Raw genomic sequence first — 20,924 nt, 5'->3', positions numbered from 1 at the left:
ATTCATTGCAAAAGTACTAGAATTATTAGTTGTCATCATTAAATGTATAACAATAGAAAACACTGAGCACGGTTCACACATTAATACTTACCATTGACGAGGACGTATCTTCCTCTGACTAGTTTATTAAAGTCAACATTTAAAACAACAAATACTGATTCATTATTGACCTTTCAGATGATGCCAAACTCTGTTGGTTAAACAATCAACTGTTTCTTGTCTTCCAATGTAGTTGGAATTACTTCATATGTGAAGGTGTGCCACTAGGCAGCAGAGCAACAGAAGAGCATAACTCATTAAAATGCATTGTTACAACCTTAATGTTGCCCTGCTGCACAATGGCAATGTTCCAATAGGAAACTCTCGTACGTACTCAGTCATCCTCTTTAGTGATTTGAAAGATCACGCTCTATGCAAACACATGAAAGTAACTTTTTCTTTTGAATCAATGACAACTTTTAATGAAATTATCTGTATGGAAGAGTGTTGTTGCTTCCAACACATTTCACACTTTCGTATCCTGCCATCCCTGTAATCAATGTTTGATATATTTTCTGTTCGCATATTGAAATAAAAACATTTTCCTTGCATGTAATGCAGTCTCTCCCGTAATTATAAAACATGTTCCAGTTGTATAAGACATTTCCAAACATGAAAAATTGTTCTAAGGTAAAATAATGCCATGTAATCTGGTCATGTACCTAAGAACAAATATTCCATTCAGATTTAAAAGTACTGAAATTGGCAAAATATTAATACTGCATGAAAAAGCCTCTCTGTTGTACCTTCACTCTACTACATACCAATAACAAGGAAGTTAATCACAATAAGAACACATATAAGCAAAAACCAGATGTAAGTTTAAAAAGAAACTGAACGGAAGCTATCAAATTAAGAGAATGTATAATTAATATCAAGATTAGCAACAACAATATATTTGAACAGAAGCTATTTAAAGCTAATGCAAATATCCTTTGCCAAAATGGGGTAATTTGTGAAGACATTAAAGAAATGTTTAAATATTCCATCTATACACAAATGTCAAAGAGATCTAACACACCACACTGCTTCATGTATTTCAAGGTAAACTATAAAAGTAGGCAGCACTTTAATTTAAACACGATGAATACACAAAAAGAGAAAAATAACAATGTCTACTGTTAACCTGTGTAAATGAGAAGTGGGATGGTTTTGATACATGCGTTTGATACATTAAGTATGAATCAATAAACACTGCTTTTAATGATATAGACTATATATGCAAGAAAGTTGCAAATATTTTTCAAACACCTAGGGAAGGAAGCACCAATCAGCTTTCTCTCCAGGAAATAAAAATTACTGTCATGTGCAATGAACATCTATTACAGAAAGAACTGCCTTTTCAACAAGAGTGTCTTCTAGTGAATTCAAAAACATAAGCAGAAGGAGACTAAAGTAAGTGGTTTATACATAGCTGCAGTATTATTTCTTACATATACTTATTCATTGCTACATCAAGAGAAATGGGATGACAATATTCTCATCTAAGATGAATATTAAACATAATTTGTAATGCAGGATAGCCTGATTACCAAAACCTGCATCCTTTATGCAGTTAAGTCTGATATAAATTAAACTGTTTATCTGAAAAGTAAGTTAAAGGTGAATATCGGGCTATCTATGTCTTCTGCTTTAAGAAATACTATAACGTACTGATATGAAAGGAAGTACATTGTGATACACAGAAACATTTTTATTAGACTAATGCACAATAAAAACACCTAATATAGAATAGTGGTAGCTTATTAAACTTATTTCTCCAATCATCAATGGCATTGATATTACTGTTGTTCTATGCCTAACAAATCATAGAACATGAGCATGCAATGCACGGTATAGATTCATTGCAAATATACTAGAATTATTACTTGTCATCATTAAATGTGTAACACTAGAAAACACTGAGCACGGTTCACTCATTAATACTTACCATTGACGAGGACGCTTCATCCTCAGACTAGTTTATTGAAGTCAACATTTAAAACAACAAAAGCTGATTCATTATTGACCTTTCAGATGATGCCAAACTCTGTTGGTTAAACAATCAAATGTTTCTTGTCTTCCAATGTAGTTGGAATTACTTCATATGAGAAGGATTGCCACTAGGCAGCAGAGCAACAGAAGAGCATAACTCATTAAAATGCATTGTTACAACCCTAATGTTGCCCTGCTGCACAATGGCAATGTTCCAATAGGAAACTCTCGTATGTACTCAGTCATCCTCTTTAGTGATTTGAAAGATCACGCTCTATGCAATCACATGAAAGTAACTTTTTCTTTTGAATCAATGACAACTTTTAATGAAATTATCTGTATGGAAGAGTGTTGTTGCTTCCAACACATTTCACACTTTCGTCTCCTGCCATCCCTGTAATCGATGTTTGATATATTTTCTGTTTGCATATTGAAATAAAAACATTTTCCTTGCACATAATGCAGTCCCTCCTGTAATTACAAAACATGTTCAGTTGTATAAGACATTTCCAAAACGTGAAAAATTGTTCTAAAGTACAATATGGCCATGTAATATGGTCATGTACCTAAGAACAAATATTCCATTCAGATTTAAAAGTACTGAAATTGGCAAAATATTAATACTGCATGAAAAAGCCCCTCTGTTATATCTTCACTCTACTACATACCAATAACAAGGCAGTTAATCACAGTAAGAACACATATATGCAAAAACCAGATGTAAGTTTAAAAAGAAACTAAACGGAAGCTATCAAATTAAGAGAATGTATAATCAATATCTAGATTAACAACAACACAAATTTGAACAGAAGCTATTTAAACTTAATGCAAATTTCCTTTCCTGAAATGGGGAAATTTGTGAGGACATTAAAAAAATACAGTTCACTTACAAATATCAAGTGTGTCATGATCATGGGACTCTCTCTTTGAAGGACCAAGGTGATAAACCACACAAACTGTGCACCTACCAACGACACATTATGTAATTAATTTTAAAAATACAGATTTTTTACCCACCATATTACTATTAAATTGAACAACCACTATAAATTCAGAATAGCTTTAATATAGTAACAGTCCTTAAATGTATAGAACTGATATTATTTACAAATACTCCACAAAACAGCCTTATGCCTTACAACAACAAAAACCATAGAAAATGCATGAAACTGTTTATGGACATCTCAATCATGCTCTCCTTCATATGATTATAAAATGGATCACTCGACTGAACACCTAACAGCTTACCATTGATAAAATACCCTTGCCCTTGAAAGCTAATAGGATATCTTAGTACATTTCATTTGTCACCATCAAATGCAAATACATAAAAGAGTTATTTACCTTCAAGACTATAGTAAACATTGGATTAACATGTCTCTGCTCACATATTAGTAAATCTTGTTATTTCCCCCATTACAAAATGAAATTACCTATCCATCTATTTGAGTGAAAGTAGGGAATGTTTTTCTCATCTGACAAAAGGGAACAAATACATAACATGCTTGTGAGTAGTGTTACCAGGTGATATTTAAATACTAAACACCTCCTGAACAGGCCATGAAGGCACAACTGTACCGACTGACTACCATGTCATCCTCAGGCCATTGGCGTCACTGGATGTGTAGCTCGAGGATCATGTGGTTAGAACATCACTCTCCCAGTCATATGTCTGTTTCTCAGACTGAGGTGATATTTGCAATTGTAAAATAAATGTCCTTCATTTTTTTAAAGTTATTGTTCATGTGTACTGGTGTAGAATGTACTGCATATATGGAGCTCTAGTTTAAGTACTAAGAAACCCCAGTCACTGATTTCAATCAGTGAGAAAAGTTTTTCCAGCTTCACTCCAGTTAGTACACTCTAATCATTAATGTAGTAATGTCTAATCTGTTACAGTACCTTCTTTAATATACAGATTACCGTATGACACAGCTAATTTTGCAAAATCTTTTTCTTCATACTGATAACATTTCATCTTATAAATCTGAATAATTATGATCAGGTTTTCTCTGGCATATGGTTGATATTCATGTTTAAATATTCCATCTATGCACAAAGGACAAAGAGATCTAACACACCACACTGCTTCATGTATTTCAAGGTAAACTATAAAAGTAGGCAGCACTTTAATTTAAACATGATGAATATGCAAAAGGACAATAATAACAATTTATACTGTTAAGCTGTGTAAATGAGAAGTGGGATGGTTTTAATACATGCTTTTGATACATTAAGTACGAAGCAATAAACACTTGCAAGATAGTTGCAAATATTTTTCAAACACCTAGGGAAGGAAGTGGGTACTGTTAGTGTTCTTGAACATAAAACCATCATGAGAAATAAGTCTCTCCTTCAATAAATGAAATCAAAATATAAAGCAGAAAGCACTAATCATCTTTCTCTCCAGAAAATTAAAATTACTGTCATGTGTAATGAACATCCATTACAGAAAGAACTGCCTTTTCAACAAGAGTGTCTTCTAGTGAAGACAAAAACATAAGCAGAAGGAGACTAAAGTAAGTTGTTTATACATACCTGCAGTAATATTTCTTCCATATAATTATTCATTGCCACATAAAGTGAAATAGGATGAAAATAGTCTCATCTAAGATGAATATTAAACATAATTTGTAATGCAGGATCGCCTGATTACCAAAACCTGCATCCTTCATGTGGTTAAGTCTGATATAAATTAAACTGTTTATCTGAAAAGTAAGTTAAAGGTGAATATCGGGCTATCTATGTCTTCTGCTTTAAGAAATACTATAACGTACTGATATGAAAGGAAGTACATTGTGATACACAGAAACATTTTTGTTAGACTAATGCACAATAAAAACACCTAATATAGAATAGTGGTAGCTTATTAAACTTATTTCTCCAATCATCAATGGCATTGATATTACTGTTGTTCTATGCCTAACAAATCATAGAACATGAGCATGCAAGATTCATTGCAAAAGTACTAGAATTATTAGTTGTCATCATTAAATGTATAACACTAGAAAACACTGAGCACGGTTCACACATTAATACTTACCATTGACGAGGACGTATCTTCCTCTGACTAGTTTATTAAAGTCAACATTTAAAACAACAAATACTGATTCATTATTGACCTTTCAGATGATGCCAAACTCTGTTGGTTAAACAATCAACTGTTTCTTGTCTTCCAATGTAGTTGGAATTACTTCATATGTGAAGGTGTGCCACTAGGCAGCAGAGCAACAGAAGAGCATAACTCATTAAAATGCATTGTTACAACCCTAATGTTGCCCTGTTGCACAATGGCAATGTTCCAATAGGAAACTCTCGTACGTACTCAGTCATCCTCTTTAGTGATTTGAAAGATCACGCTCTATGCAAACACATGAAAGTAACTTTTTCTTTTGAATCAATGACAACTTTTAATGAAATTATCTGTATGGAAGAGTGTTGTTGCTTCCAACACATTTCACACTTTCGTCTCCTGCCATCCCTGTAATCAATGTTTGATATATTTTCTGTTTGCATATTGAAATAAAAGCATTTTCCTTGCATGTAATGCAGTCTCTCCTGTAATTATAAAACATGTTCCAGTAGTATAAGACATTTCCAAACATGAAAAATTGTTCTAAGGTAAAATAATGCCATGTAATCTGGTCATGTACCTAAGAACAAATATTCCATTCAGATTTAAAAGTACTGAAATTGGCAAAATATTAATACTGCATGAAAAAGCCTCTCTGTTGTACCTTCACTCTACTACATACCAATAACAAGGAAGTTAATCACAATAAGAACACATATAAGCAAAAACCAGATGTAAGTTTAAAAAGAAACTGAACGGAAGCTATCAAATTAAGAGAATGTATAATTAATATCAAGATTAGCAACAACAATATATTTGAACAGAAGCTATTTAAAGCTAATGCAAATATCCTTTGCCAAAATGGGGTAATTTGTGAAGACATTAAAGAAATGTTTAAATATTCCATCTATACACAAATGTCAAAGAGATCTAACACACCACACTGCTTCATGTATTTCAAGGTAAACTATAAAAGTAGACAGCACTTTAATTTAAACACGATGAATACACAAAAAGAGAAAAATAACAATTTCTACTGTTAACCTGTGTAAATGAGAAGTGGGATGGTTTTGATACATGCGTTTGATACATTAAGTATGAATCAATAAACACTGCTTTTAATGATATAGACTATATATGCAAGAAAGTTGCAAATATTTTTCAAACACCTAGGGAAGGAAGCACCAATCAGCTTTCTCTCCAGGAAATAAAAATTACTGTCATGTGTAATGAACATCTATTACAGAAAGAACTGCCTTTTCAACAAGAGTGTCATCTAGTGAATTCAAAAACATAAGCAGAAGGAGACTAAAGTAAGTGGTTTATACATAGCTGCAGTAATATTTCTTACATATACTTATTCATTGCCACATCAAGAGAAATGGGATGACAATAGTCTCATCTAAGATGAATATTAAACATAATTTGTAATGCAGGATAGCCTGATTACCAAAACCTGCATCCTTTATGCAGTTAAGTCTGATATAAATTAAACTGTTTATCTGAAAAGTAAGTTAAAGGTGAATATCGGGCTATCTATGTCTTCTGCTTTAAGAAATACTATAACGTACTGATATGAAAGGAAGTACATTGTGATACACAGAAACATTTTTATTAGACTAATGCACAATAAAAACACCTAATATAGAATAGTGGTAGCTTATTAAACTTATTTCTCCAATCATCAATGGCATTGATATTACTGTTGTTCTATGCATAACAAATCATAGAACATGAGCATGCAATGCACGGTATAGATTCATTGCAAATATACTAGAATTATTACTTGTCATCATTAAATGTGTAACACTAGAAAACACTGAGCACGGTTCGCTCATTAATACTTACCATTGACGAGGACGCTTCATCCTCAGACTAGTTTATTGAAGTCAACATTTAAAACAACAAAAGCTGATTCATTATTGACCTTTCAGATGATGTCAAACTCTGTTGGTTAAACAATCAACTGTTTCTTGTCTTCCAATGTAGTTGGAATTACTTCATATGAGAAGGATCGCCACTAGGCAGCAGAGCAACAGAAGAACATAACTCATTAAAATGCATTGTTACAACCCTAATGTTGCCCTGCTGCACAATGGCAATGTTCCAATAGGAAACTCTCGTATGTACTCAGTCATCCTCTTTAGTGATTTGAAAGATCACGCTCTATGCAAACACATGAAAGTAACTTTTTCTTTTGAATCAATGACAACTTTTAATGAAATTATCTGTATGGAAGAGTGTTGTTGCTTCCAACACATTTCACACTTTCGTCTCCTGCCATCCCTGTAATCGATGTTTGATATATTTTCTGTTTGCATATTGAAATAAAAACATTTTCCTTGCACATAATGCAGTCCCTCCTGTAATTACAAAACATGTTCAGTTGTATAAGACATTTCCAAAACGTGAAAAATTATTCTAAAGTACAATATGGCCATGTAATATGGTCATGTACCTAAGAACAAATATTCCATTCAGATTTAAAAGTACTGAAATTGGCAAAATATTAATACTGCATGAAAAAGCCCCTCTGTTATATCTTCACTCTACTACATACCAATAACAAGGCAGTTAATCACAGTAAGAACACATATATGCAAAAACCAGATGTAAGTTTAAAAAGAAACTAAACGGAAGCTATCAAATTAAGAGAATGTATAATCAATATCTAGATTAACAACAACACAAATTTGAACAGAAGCTATTTAAACTTAATGCAAATTTCCTTTCCTGAAATGGGGAAATTTGTGAGGACATTAAAAAAATACAGTTCACTTACAAATATCAAGTGTGTCATGATCATGGGACTCTCTCTTTGAAGGACCAAGGTGATAAACCACACAAACTGTGCACCTACCAACGACACATTATGTAATTAATTTTAAAAAATACAGATTTTTTACCCACCATATTACTATTAAATTGAACAACCACTATAAATTCAGAATAGCTTTAATATAGTAACAGTCCTTAAATGTATAGAACTGATATTATTTACAAATACTCCACAAAACAGCCTTATGCCTTACAACAACAAAAACCATAGAAAATGCATGAAACTGTTTATGGACATCTCAATCATGCTCTCCTTCATATGATTATAAAATGGATCACTCGACTGAACACCTAACAGCTTACCATTGATAAAATACCCTTGCCCTTGAAAGCTAATAGGATATCTTAGTACATTTCATTTGTCACCATCAAATGCAAATACATAAAAGAGTTATTTACCTTCAAGACTATAGTAAACATTGGATTAACATGTCTCTGCTCACATATTAGAAAATCTTGTTATTTCCCCCATTACAAAATGAAATTACCTATCCATCTATTTGAGTGAAAGTAGGGAATGTTTTTCTCATCTGACAAAAGGGAACAAATACATAACATGCTTGTGAGTAGTGTTACCAGGTGATATTTAAATACTAAACACCTCCTGAACAGGCCATGAAGGCACAACTGTACCGACTGACTACCATGTCATCCTCAGGCCACTGGCGTCACTGGATGTGTAGCTCGAGGATCATGTGGTTAGCACATCACTCTCCCAGTCATATGTCTGTTTCTCAGACTGAGGTGATATTTGCAATTGTAAAATAAATGTCCTTCATTTTTTTAAAGTTATTGTTCATGTGTACTGGTGTAGAATGTACTGCATATATGGAGCTCTAGTTTAAGTACTAAGAAACCCCAGTCACTGATTTCAATCAGTGAGAAAAGTTTTTCCAGCTTCACTCCAGTTAGTACACTCTAATCATTAATGTAGTAATGTCTAATCTGTTACAGTACCTTCTTTAATATACAGATTACCGTATGACACAGCTAATTTTGCAAAATCTTTTTCTTCATACTGATAACATTTCATCTTATAAATCTGAATAATTATGATCAGGTTTTCTCTGGCATATGGTTGATATTCATGTTTAAATATTCCATCTATGCACAAAGGACAAAGAGATCTAACCACCACACTGCTTCATGTATTTCAAGGTAAACTATAAAAGTAGGCAGCACTTTAATTTAAACATGATGAATATGCAAAAGGACAATAATAACAATTTATACTGTTAAGCTGTGTAAATGAGAAGTGGGATGGTTTTAATACATGCTTTTGATACATTAAGTACGAAGCAATAAACACTTGCAAGATAGTTGCAAATATTTTTCAAACACCTAGGGAAGGAAGTGGGTACTGTTAGTGTTCTTGAACATAAAACCATCATGAGAAATAAGTCTCTCCTTCAATAAATGAAATCAAAATATAAAGCAGAAAGCACTAATCATCTTTCTCTCCAGAAAATTAAAATTACTGTCATGCGTAATGAACATCCATTACAGAAAGAACTGCCTTTTCAACAAGTGTGTCTTCTAGTGAATTCAAAAACATAAGCAGAAGGAGACTAAAGTAAGTGGTTTATACATAGCTGCAGTATTATTTCTTACATATACTTATTCATTGCTACATCAAGAGAAATGGGATGACAATATTCTCATCTAAGATGAATATTAAACATAATTTGTAATGCAGGATAGCCTGATTACCAAAACCTGCATCCTTTATGCAGTTAAGTCTGATATAAATTAAACTGTTTATCTGAAAAGTAAGTTAAAGGTGAATATCGGGCTATCTATGTCTTCTGCTTTAAGAAATACTATAACGTACTGATATGAAAGGAAGTACATTGTGATACACAGAAACATTTTTATTAGACTAATGCACAATAAAAACACCTAATATAGAATAGTGGTAGCTTATTAAACTTATTTCTCCAATCATCAATGGCATTGATATTACTGTTGTTCTATGCCTAACAAATCATAGAACATGAGCATGCAATGCACGGTATAGATTCATTGCAAATATACTAGAATTATTACTTGTCATCATTAAATGTGTAACACTAGAAAACACTGAGCACGGTTCACTCATTAATACTTACCATTGACGAGGACGCTTCATCCTCAGACTAGTTTATTGAAGTCAACATTTAAAACAACAAAAGCTGATTCATTATTGACCTTTCAGATGATGCCAAACTCTGTTGGTTAAACAATCAACTGTTTCTTGTCTTCCAATGTAGTTGGAATTACTTCATATGAGAAGGATTGCCACTAGGCAGCAGAGCAACAGAAGAGCATAACTCATTAAAATGCATTGTTACAACCCTAATGTTGCCCTGCTGCACAATGGCAATGTTCCAATAGGAAACTCTCGTATGTACTCAGTCATCCTCTTTAGTGATTTGAAAGATCACGCTCTATGCAAACACATGAAAGTAACTTTTTCTTTTGAATCAATGACAACTTTTAATGAAATTATCTGTATGGAAGAGTGTTGTTGCTTCCAACACATTTCACACTTTCGTCTCCTGCCATCCCTGTAATCGATGTTTGATATATTTTCTGTTTGCATATTGAAATAAAAACATTTTCCTTGCACATAATGCAGTCCCTCCTGTAATTACAAAACATGTTCAGTTGTATAAGACATTTCCAAAACGTGAAAAATTATTCTAAAGTACAATATGGCCATGTAATATGGTCATGTACCTAAGAACAAATATTCCATTCAGATTTAAAAGTACTGAAATTGGCAAAATATTAATACTGCATGAAAAAGCCCCTCTGTTATATCTTCACTCTACTACATACCAATAACAAGGCAGTTAATCACAGTAAGAACACATATATGCAAAAACCAGATGTAAGTTTAAAAAGAAACTAAACGGAAGCTATCAAATTAAGAGAATGTATAATCAATATCTAGATTAACAACAACACAAATTTGAACAGAAGCTATTTAAACTTAATGCAAATTTCCTTTCCTGAAATGGGGAAATTTGTGAGGACATTAAAAAAATACAGTTCACTTACAAATATCAAGTGTGTCATGATCATGGGACTCTCTCTTTGAAGGACCAAGGTGATAAACCACACAAACTGTGCACCTACCAACGACACATTATGTAATTAATTTTAAAAATACAGATTTTTTACCCACCATATTACTATTAAATTGAACAACCACTATAAATTCAGAATAGCTTTAATATAGTAACAGTCCTTAAATGTATAGAACTGATATTATTTACAAATACTCCACAAAACAGCCTTATGCCTTACAACAACAAAAACCATAGAAAATGCATGAAACTGTTTATGGACATCTCAATCATGCTCTCCTTCATATGATTATAAAATGGATCACTCGACTGAACACCTAACAGCTTACCATTGATAAAATACCCTTGCCCTTGAAAGCTAATAGGATATCTTAGTACATTTCATTTGTCACCATCAAATGCAAATACATAAAAGAGTTATTTACCTTCAAGACTATAGTAAACATTGGATTAACATGTCTCTGCTCACATATTAGTAAATCTTGTTATTTCCCCCATTACAAAATGAAATTACCTATCCATCTATTTGAGTGAAAGTAGGGAATGTTTTTCTCATCTGACAAAAGGGAACAAATACATAACATGCTTGTGAGTAGTGTTACCAGGTGATATTTAAATACTAAACACCTCCTGAACAGGCCATGAAGGCACAACTGTACCGACTGACTACCATGTCATCCTCAGGCCATTGGCGTCACTGGATGTGTAGCTCGAGGATCATGTGGTTAGAACATCACTCTCCCAGTCATATGTCTGTTTCTCAGACTGAGGTGATATTTGCAATTGTAAAATAAATGTCCTTCATTTTTTTAAAGTTATTGTTCATGTGTACTGGTGTAGAATGTACTGCATATATGGAGCTCTAGTTTAAGTACTAAGAAACCCCAGTCACTGATTTCAATCAGTGAGAAAAGTTTTTCCAGCTTCACTCCAGTTAGTACACTCTAATCATTAATGTAGTAATGTCTAATCTGTTACAGTACCTTCTTTAATATACAGATTACCGTATGACACAGCTAATTTTGCAAAATCTTTTTCTTCATACTGATAACATTTCATCTTATAAATCTGAATAATTATGATCAGGTTTTCTCTGGCATATGGTTGATATTCATGTTTAAATATTCCATCTATGCACAAAGGACAAAGAGATCTAACACACCACACTGCTTCATGTATTTCAAGGTAAACTATAAAAGTAGGCAGCACTTTAATTTAAACATGATGAATATGCAAAAGGACAATAATAACAATTTATACTGTTAAGCTGTGTAAATGAGAAGTGGGATGGTTTTAATACATGCTTTTGATACATTAAGTACGAAGCAATAAACACTTGCAAGATAGTTGCAAATATTTTTCAAACACCTAGGGAAGGAAGTGGGTACTGTTAGTGTTCTTGAACATAAAACCATCATGAGAAATAAGTCTCTCCTTCAATAAATGAAATCAAAATATAAAGCAGAAAGCACTAATCATCTTTCTCTCCAGAAAATTAAAATTACTGTCATGTGTAATGAACATCCATTACAGAAAGAACTGCCTTTTCAACAAGAGTGTCTTCTAGTGAAGACAAAAACATAAGCAGAAGGAGACTAAAGTAAGTTGTTTATACATACCTGCAGTAATATTTCTTCCATATAATTATTCATTGCCACATAAAGTGAAATACGATGAAAATAGTCTCATCTAAGATGAATATTAAACATAATTTGTAATGCAGGATCGCCTGATTACCAAAACCTGCATCCTTCATGTGGTTAAGTCTGATATAAATTAAACTGTTTATCTGAAAAGTAAGTTAAAGGTGAATATCGGGCTATCTATGTCTTCTGCTTTAAGAAATACTATAACGTACTGATATGAAAGGAAGTACATTGTGATACACAGAAACATTTTTGTTAGACTAATGCACAATAAAAACACCTAATATAGAATAGTGGTAGCTTATTAAACTTATTTCTCCAATCATCAATGGCATTGATATTACTGTTGTTCTATGCCTAACAAATCATAGAACATGAGCATGCAAGATTCATTGCAAAAGTACTAGAATTATTAGTTGTCATCATTAAATGTATAACACTAGAAAACACTGAGCACGGTTCACACATTAATACTTACCATTGACGAGGACGTATCTTCCTCTGACTAGTTTATTAAAGTCAACATTTAAAACAACAAATACTGATTCATTATTGACCTTTCAGATGATGCCAAACTCTGTTGGTTAAACAATCAACTGTTTCTTGTCTTCCAATGTAGTTGGAATTACTTCATATGTGAAGGTGTGCCACTAGGCAGCAGAGCAACAGAAGAGCATAACTCATTAAAATGCATTGTTACAACCCTAATGTTGCCCTGCTGCACAATGGCAATGTTCCAATAGGAAACTCTCGTACGTACTCAGTCATCCTCTTTAGTGATTTGAAAGATCACGCTCTATGCAAACACATGAAAGTAACTTTTTCTTTTGAATCAATGACAACTTTTAATGAAATTATCTGTATGGAAGAGTGTTGTTGCTTCCAACACATTTCACACTTTCGTCTCCTGCCATCCCTGTAATCAATGTTTGATATATTTTCTGTTTGCATATTGAAATAAAAGCATTTTCCTTGCATGTAATGCAGTCTCTCCTGTAATTATAAAACATGTTCCAGTAGTATAAGACATTTCCAAACATGAAAAATTGTTCTAAGGTAAAATAATGCCATGTAATCTGGTCATGTACCTAAGAACAAATATTCCATTCAGATTTAAAAGTACTGAAATTGGCAAAATATTAATACTGCATGAAAAAGCCTCTCTGTTGTACCTTCACTCTACTACATACCAATAACAAGGAAGTTAATCACAATAAGAACACATATAAGCAAAAACCAGATGTAAGTTTAAAAAGAAACTGAACGGAAGCTATCAAATTAAGAGAATGTATAATTAATATCAAGATTAGCAACAACAATATATTTGAACAGAAGCTATTTAAAGCTAATGCAAATATCCTTTGCCAAAATGGGGTAATTTGTGAAGACATTAAAGAAATGTTTAAATATTCCATCTATACACAAATGTCAAAGAGATCTAACACACCACACTGCTTCATGTATTTCAAGGTAAACTATAAAAGTAGACAGCACTTTAATTTAAACACGATGAATACACAAAAAGAGAAAAATAACAATTTCTACTGTTAACCTGTGTAAATGAGAAGTGGGATGGTTTTGATACATGCGTTTGATACATTAAGTATGAATCAATAAACACTGCTTTTAATGATATAGACTATATATGCAAGAAAGTTGCAAATATTTTTCAAACACCTAGGGAAGGAAGCACCAATCAGCTTTCTCTCCAGGAAATAAAAATTACTGTCATGTGTAATGAACATCTATTACAGAAAGAACTGCCTTTTCAACAAGAGTGTCTTCTAGTGAATTCAAAAACATAAGCAGAAGGAGACTAAAGTAAGTGGTTTATACATAGCTGCAGTAATATTTCTTACATATACTTATTCATTGCCACATCAAGAGAAATGGGATGACAATATTCTCATCTAAGATGAATATTAAACATAATTTGTAATGCAGGATAGCCTGATTACCAAAACCTGCATCCTTTATGCAGTTAAGTCTGATATAAATTAAACTGTTTATCTGAAAAGTAAGTTAAAGGTGAATATCGGGCTATCTATGTCTTCTGCTTTAAGAAATACTATAACGTACTGATATGAAAGGAAGTACATTGTGATACACAGAAACATTTTTATTAGACTAATGCACAATAAAAACACCTAATATAGAATAGTGGTAGCTTATTAAACTTATTTCTCCAATCATCAATGGCATTGATATTACTGTTGTTCTATGCCTAACAAATCATAGAACATGAGCATGCAATGCACGGTATAGATTCATTGCAAATATACTAGAATTATTACTTGTCATCATTAAATGTGTAACACTAGAAAACACTGAGCACGGTTCGCTCATTAATACTTACCATTGACGAGGACGCTTCATCCTCAGACTAGTTTATTGAAGTCAACATTTAAAACAACAAAAGCTGATTCATTATTGACCTTTCAGATGATGTCAAACTCTGTTGGTTAAACAATCAACTGTTTCTTGTCTTCCAATGTAGTTGGAATTACTTCATATGAGAAGGATCGCCACTAGGCAGCAGAGCAACAGAAGAGCATAACTCATTAAAATGCATTGTTACAACCCTAATGTTGCCCCGCTGCACAATGGCAATGTTCCAATAGGAAACTCTCGTATGTACTCAGTCATCCTCTTTAGTGATTTGAAAGATCACGCTCTATGCAAACACATGAAAGTAACTTTTTCTTTTGAATCAATGACAACTTTTAATGAAATTATCTGTATGGAAGAGTGTTGTTGCTTCCAACACATTTCACACTTTCGTCTCCTGCCATCCCTGTAATCGATGTTTGATATATTTTCTGTTTGCATATTGAAATAAAAACATTTTCCTTGCACATAATGCAGTCCCTCCTGTAATTACAAAACATGTTCAGTTGTATAAGACATTTCCAAAACGTGAAAAATTGTTCTAAAGTACAATATGGCCATGTAATATGGTCATGTACCTAAGAACAAATATTCCATTCAGATTTAAAAGTACTGAAATTGGCAAAATATTAATACTGCATGAAAAAGCCCCTCTGTTATATCTTCACTCTACTACATACCAATAACAAGGCAGTTAATCACAGTAAGAACACATATATGCAAAAACCAGATGTAAGTTTAAAAAGAAACTAAACGGAAGCTATCAAATTAAGAGAATGTATAATCAATATCTAGATTAACAACAACACAAATTTGAACAGAAGCTATTTAAACTTAATGCAAATTTCCTTTCCTGAAATGGGGAAATTTGTGAGGACATTAAAAAAATACAGTTCACTTACAAATATCAAGTGTGTCATGATCATGGGACTCTCTCTTTGAAGGACCAAGGTGATAAACCACACAAACTGTGCACCTACCAACGACACATTACGTAATTAATTTTAAAAAATACAGATTTTTTACCCACCATATTACTATTAAATTGAACAACCACTATAAATTCAGAATAGCTTTAATATAGTAACAGTCCTTAAATGTATAGAACTGATATTATTTACAAATACTCCACAAAACAGCCTTATGCCTTACAACAACAAAAACCATAGAAAATGCATGAAACTGTTTATGGACATCTCAATCATGCTCTCCTTCATATGATTATAAAATGGATCACTCGACTGAACACCTAACAGCTTACCATTGATAAAATACCCTTGCCCTTGAAAGCTAATAGGATATCTTAGTACATTTCATTTGTCACCATCAAATGCAAATACATAAAAGAGTTATTTACCTTCAAGACTATAGTAAACATTGGATTAACATGTCTCTGCCCACATATTAGAAAATCTTGTTATTTCCCCCATTACAAAATGAAATTACCTATCCATCTATTTGAGTGAAAGTAGGGAATGTTTTTCTCATCTGACAAAAGGGAACAAATACGTAACATGCTTGTGAGTAGTGTTACCAGGTGATATTTAAATACTAAACACCTCCTGAACAGGCCATGAAGGCACAACTGTACCGACTGACTACCATGTCATCCTCAGGCCACTGGCGTCACTGGATGTGTAGCTCGAGGATCATGTGGTTAGAACATCACTCTCCCAGTCATATGTCTGTTTCTCAGACCGAGGTGATATTTGCAATTGTAAAATAAATGTCCTTCATTTTTTTAAAGTTATTGTTCATGTGTACTGGTGTAGAATGTACTGCATATATGGAGCTCTAGTTTAAGTACTAAGAAACCCCAGTCACTGATTTCAATCAGTGAGAAAAGTTTTTCCAGCTTCACTCCAGTTAGTACACTCTAATCATTAATGTAGTAATGTCTAATCTGTTTCAGTACCTTCTTTTATATACAGATTACCGTATGACACAGCTAATTTTGCAAAATCTTTTTCTTCATACTGATAACATTTCATCTTATAAATCTGAATAATTATGATCAGGTTTTCTCTGGCATATGGTTGATATTCATGTTTAAATATTCCATCTATGCACAAAGGACAAAGAGATCTAACACACCACACTGCTTCATGTATTTCAAGGTAAACTATAAAAGTAGGCAGCACTTTAATTTAAACATGATGAATATGCAAAAGGACAATAATAACAATTTATACTGTTAAGCTGTGTAAATGAGAAGTGGGATGGTTTTAATACATGCTTTTGATACATTAAGTACGAAGCAATAAACACTTGCAAGATAGTTGCAAATATTTTTCAAACACTTAGGGAAGTGTTCTTGAACATAAAACCATCATGAGAAATAAGTCTCTCCTTCAATAAATGAAATCAAAATATAAAGCAGAAAGCACTAATCATCTTTCTCTCCAGAAAATTAAAATTACTGTCATGCGTAATGAACATCCATTACAGAAAGAACTGCCTTTTCAACAAGTGTGTCTTCTAGTAAAGACAAAAACATAAGCAGAAGGAGACTAAAGTAAGTTATTTATACATACCTGCAGTAATATTTCTTCCATATAATTATTCATTGCCACATAAAGTGAAATAGGATGAAAATAGTCTCATCTAAGATGAATATTAAACATAATTTGTAATGCAGGATCGCCTGATTACCAAAACCTGCATCCTTCATGTGGTTAAGTCTGATATAAATTAAACTGTTTATCTGAAAAGTAAGTTAAAGGTGAATATCGGGCTATCTATGTCTTCTGCTTTAAGAAATACTATAACATACTGATATGAAAGGAAGTACATTGTGATACACAGAAACATTTTTGTTAGACTAATGCACAATAAAAACACCTAATATAGAATAGTGGTAGCTTATTAAACTTATTTCTCCAATCATCAATGGCATTGATATTACTGTTGTTCTATGCCTAACAAATCATAGAACATGAGCATGCAAGATTCATTGCAAAAGTACTAGAATTATTAGTTGTCATCATTAAATGTATAACACTAGAAAACACTGAGCACGGTTCACACATTAATACTTACCATTGACGAGGACGTATCTTCCTCTGACTAGTTTATTAAAGTCAACATTTAAAACAACAAATACTGATTCATTATTGACCTTTCAGATGATGCCAAACTCTGTTGGTTAAACAATCAACTGTTTCTTGTCTTCCAATGTAGTTGGAATTACTTCATATGTGAAGGTGTGCCACTAGGCAGCAGAGCAACAGAAGAGCATAACTCATTAAAATGCATTGTTACAACCCTAATGTTGCCCTGCTGCACAATGGCAATGTTCCAATAGGAAACTCTCGTACGTACTCAGTCATCCTCTTTAGTGATTTGAAAGATCACGCTCTATGCAAACACATGAAAGTAACTTTTTCTTTTGAATCAATGACAACTTTTAATGAAATTATCTGTATGGAAGAGTGTTGTTGCTTCCAACACATTTCACACTTTCGTCTCCTGCCATCCCTGTAATCAATGTTTGATATATTTTCTGTTTGCATATTGAAATAAAAGCATTTTCCTTGCATGTAATGCAGTCTCTCCTGTAATTATAAAACATGTTCCAGTTGTATAAGACATTTCCAAACATGAAAAATTGTTCTAAGGTAAAATAATGCCATGTAATCTGGTCATGTACCTAAGAACAAATATTCCATTCAGATTTAAAAGTACTGAAATTGGCAAAATATTAATACTGCATGAAAAAGCCTCTCTGTTGTACCTTCACTCTACTACATACCAATAACAAGGAAGTTAATCACAATAAGAACACATATAAGCAAAAACCAGATGTAAGTTTAAAAAGAAACTGAACGGAAGCTATCAAATTAAGTGAATGTAGAATCAAAATCAAGATTAACAACACAAATTTGAACAGAAGCTATTTAAAGCTAATGCAAATTTCCTTTCCTGAAATGGGGAAATTTGTGAGGACATTATAGAAATACAGTTCACTGACAAATATCAAGTGTTCCAAGATCATGGGCCTCTCTGTTTGAAGGAACAAGGTGATAAACCACACAAACTGTGCACCTACCAATGACACATTATGTAATTAATTTTAAAAATACAAATTTTTACCCACCATAATACTATTAAACTGAACAATTCCTATAAATTCAAAATAGCTTTAATATAGTAACAGTCCTTAAATGTATAGAACTGATGTTATTTACAAATACTCCACAAAACAGCCTTATGCCTTACAATAACAAAAACCATAGAAAATGCATGAAACTGTTTATGGACATCTCAATCATGCTCTCCTTCATATGGTTATAAAATGGATCACTCGACTGAACACCTAACAGCTTACCACTGATACAATACTCTTGCCCTTGGAAGCTAATAGGATATCTTAGTACATTCCATTCATCACCATGCAATGCAAATACATTAAAGCATTATTTACCTTCAAGACTATAGCAAACATTTGATTATCATGTCTCTGCTGACATATTAGAAAATGTTGTTATATCTCCCATTAAAAACTGATATTACCTATCCATCCATTTGAGTGAAAGTAGGAAATGTTTTTCCCATCTGATGAAAGGGAACAAATATCTAACATGGTTTTGATTTGCATTACCCGATGACATTTAAGTACTAAACTCCTCCCGAACAGGCCATGAAGGCACAACTGTACTGACCAACTTGTGTCATCCTCAGGCCACTGGCGTCACTGGATGCGGCGATTTAGGGTCAGGTGTTCAGGACATCACTCTCCCAGCCGCATGTCTGTTTCTGAGACCAAGGTGATATTTGGAATTGTGTAATAAATGTCATCAGTTCTTTGGCAGTTACTGTTCATGTGTACTGTTGTAGAATTTACTGCAGATATGGAGCTCTATTTCAAGTATTAAGAAAGCCCATTCACTGATACGGATCACAGAGAAAGTACACTACTGGCCACTAAAATTGCTACACAACGAAGATGACGTGCAACAGACGTGAAATTTACCAACAGGAACAGGATGCTGTGATATGCAAATGATTAGCTTTTCAGAACATTCACACATGGTTGGTGCCACTGGCAACACCTTTATCATGCTGCCATGAGAAAAGTTTCCAACCGATTTCTCATACACAAACAGCAGCTGACCGGCATTGCCTGGTGATACGTTGTTGTGATGCCTTGTGTAAGAAGGAGAAATGCGTACCATCACATTTCCCAATTTGATAAAGGTTGGATTTTAACCTATCATGATTGTGGTTTACTGTATAGCCACATTGCTGCTCGCATTGGTCATGATCCAATAACTGTTAGCAGAATATTGAAAAGGTGGGTTCGGGAGGATAATACAGAACGCCGTACTGCATCCCTACAGCCTCATTTCACTAGCATTCGAGATGACAGGCATCTTATCCGCATGGTTGTAATGGATCGTGCAGCCACGTCTCAATGCCTGAGTCAACAGGTGGGAATGTTTGCAAGACAACAACCATCTTCACGAACAGTTCGATGATGTTTGCAGCAACATTGACTATCAGCTCAGAGACCATGGCTGCGGTTACCCTTGACGCTGCATCATAGATAGGGGCGCCTGCGATGGTGTACTCAACGATGAACCTGGTTGCACGAATGGCAAAATGTCATTTTTTTGGATGAATCCAGGTTCTGTTTACGGCATCATGATGGTCACATCCATGTTTGGCGACATCACGGTGAACGCACATTGGAAGCATGTATTCATCATTGCCGTACAGGCGTATCAACCTGCGTGATGGTATGGGGTGCCGTTGTTTACACGTCTCGGTCACCTCTTGTTTGCATTGACGGCACTTTGAACAGTGGACATTGCATTTCAGATGTGTTACGACCCGTGGCTCTACCCTTCATTCAATCCCTGCAAAACCCTACATTTCAGCAGGATAGTGCACAAC

This window comes from Schistocerca nitens, chromosome 3 (assembly GCF_023898315.1).
Source record: "Schistocerca nitens isolate TAMUIC-IGC-003100 chromosome 3, iqSchNite1.1, whole genome shotgun sequence".
Lineage (NCBI taxonomy): Eukaryota > Metazoa > Arthropoda > Insecta > Orthoptera > Acrididae > Schistocerca > Schistocerca nitens.
Note: the sequence above shows the minus strand (reverse complement) of the source record.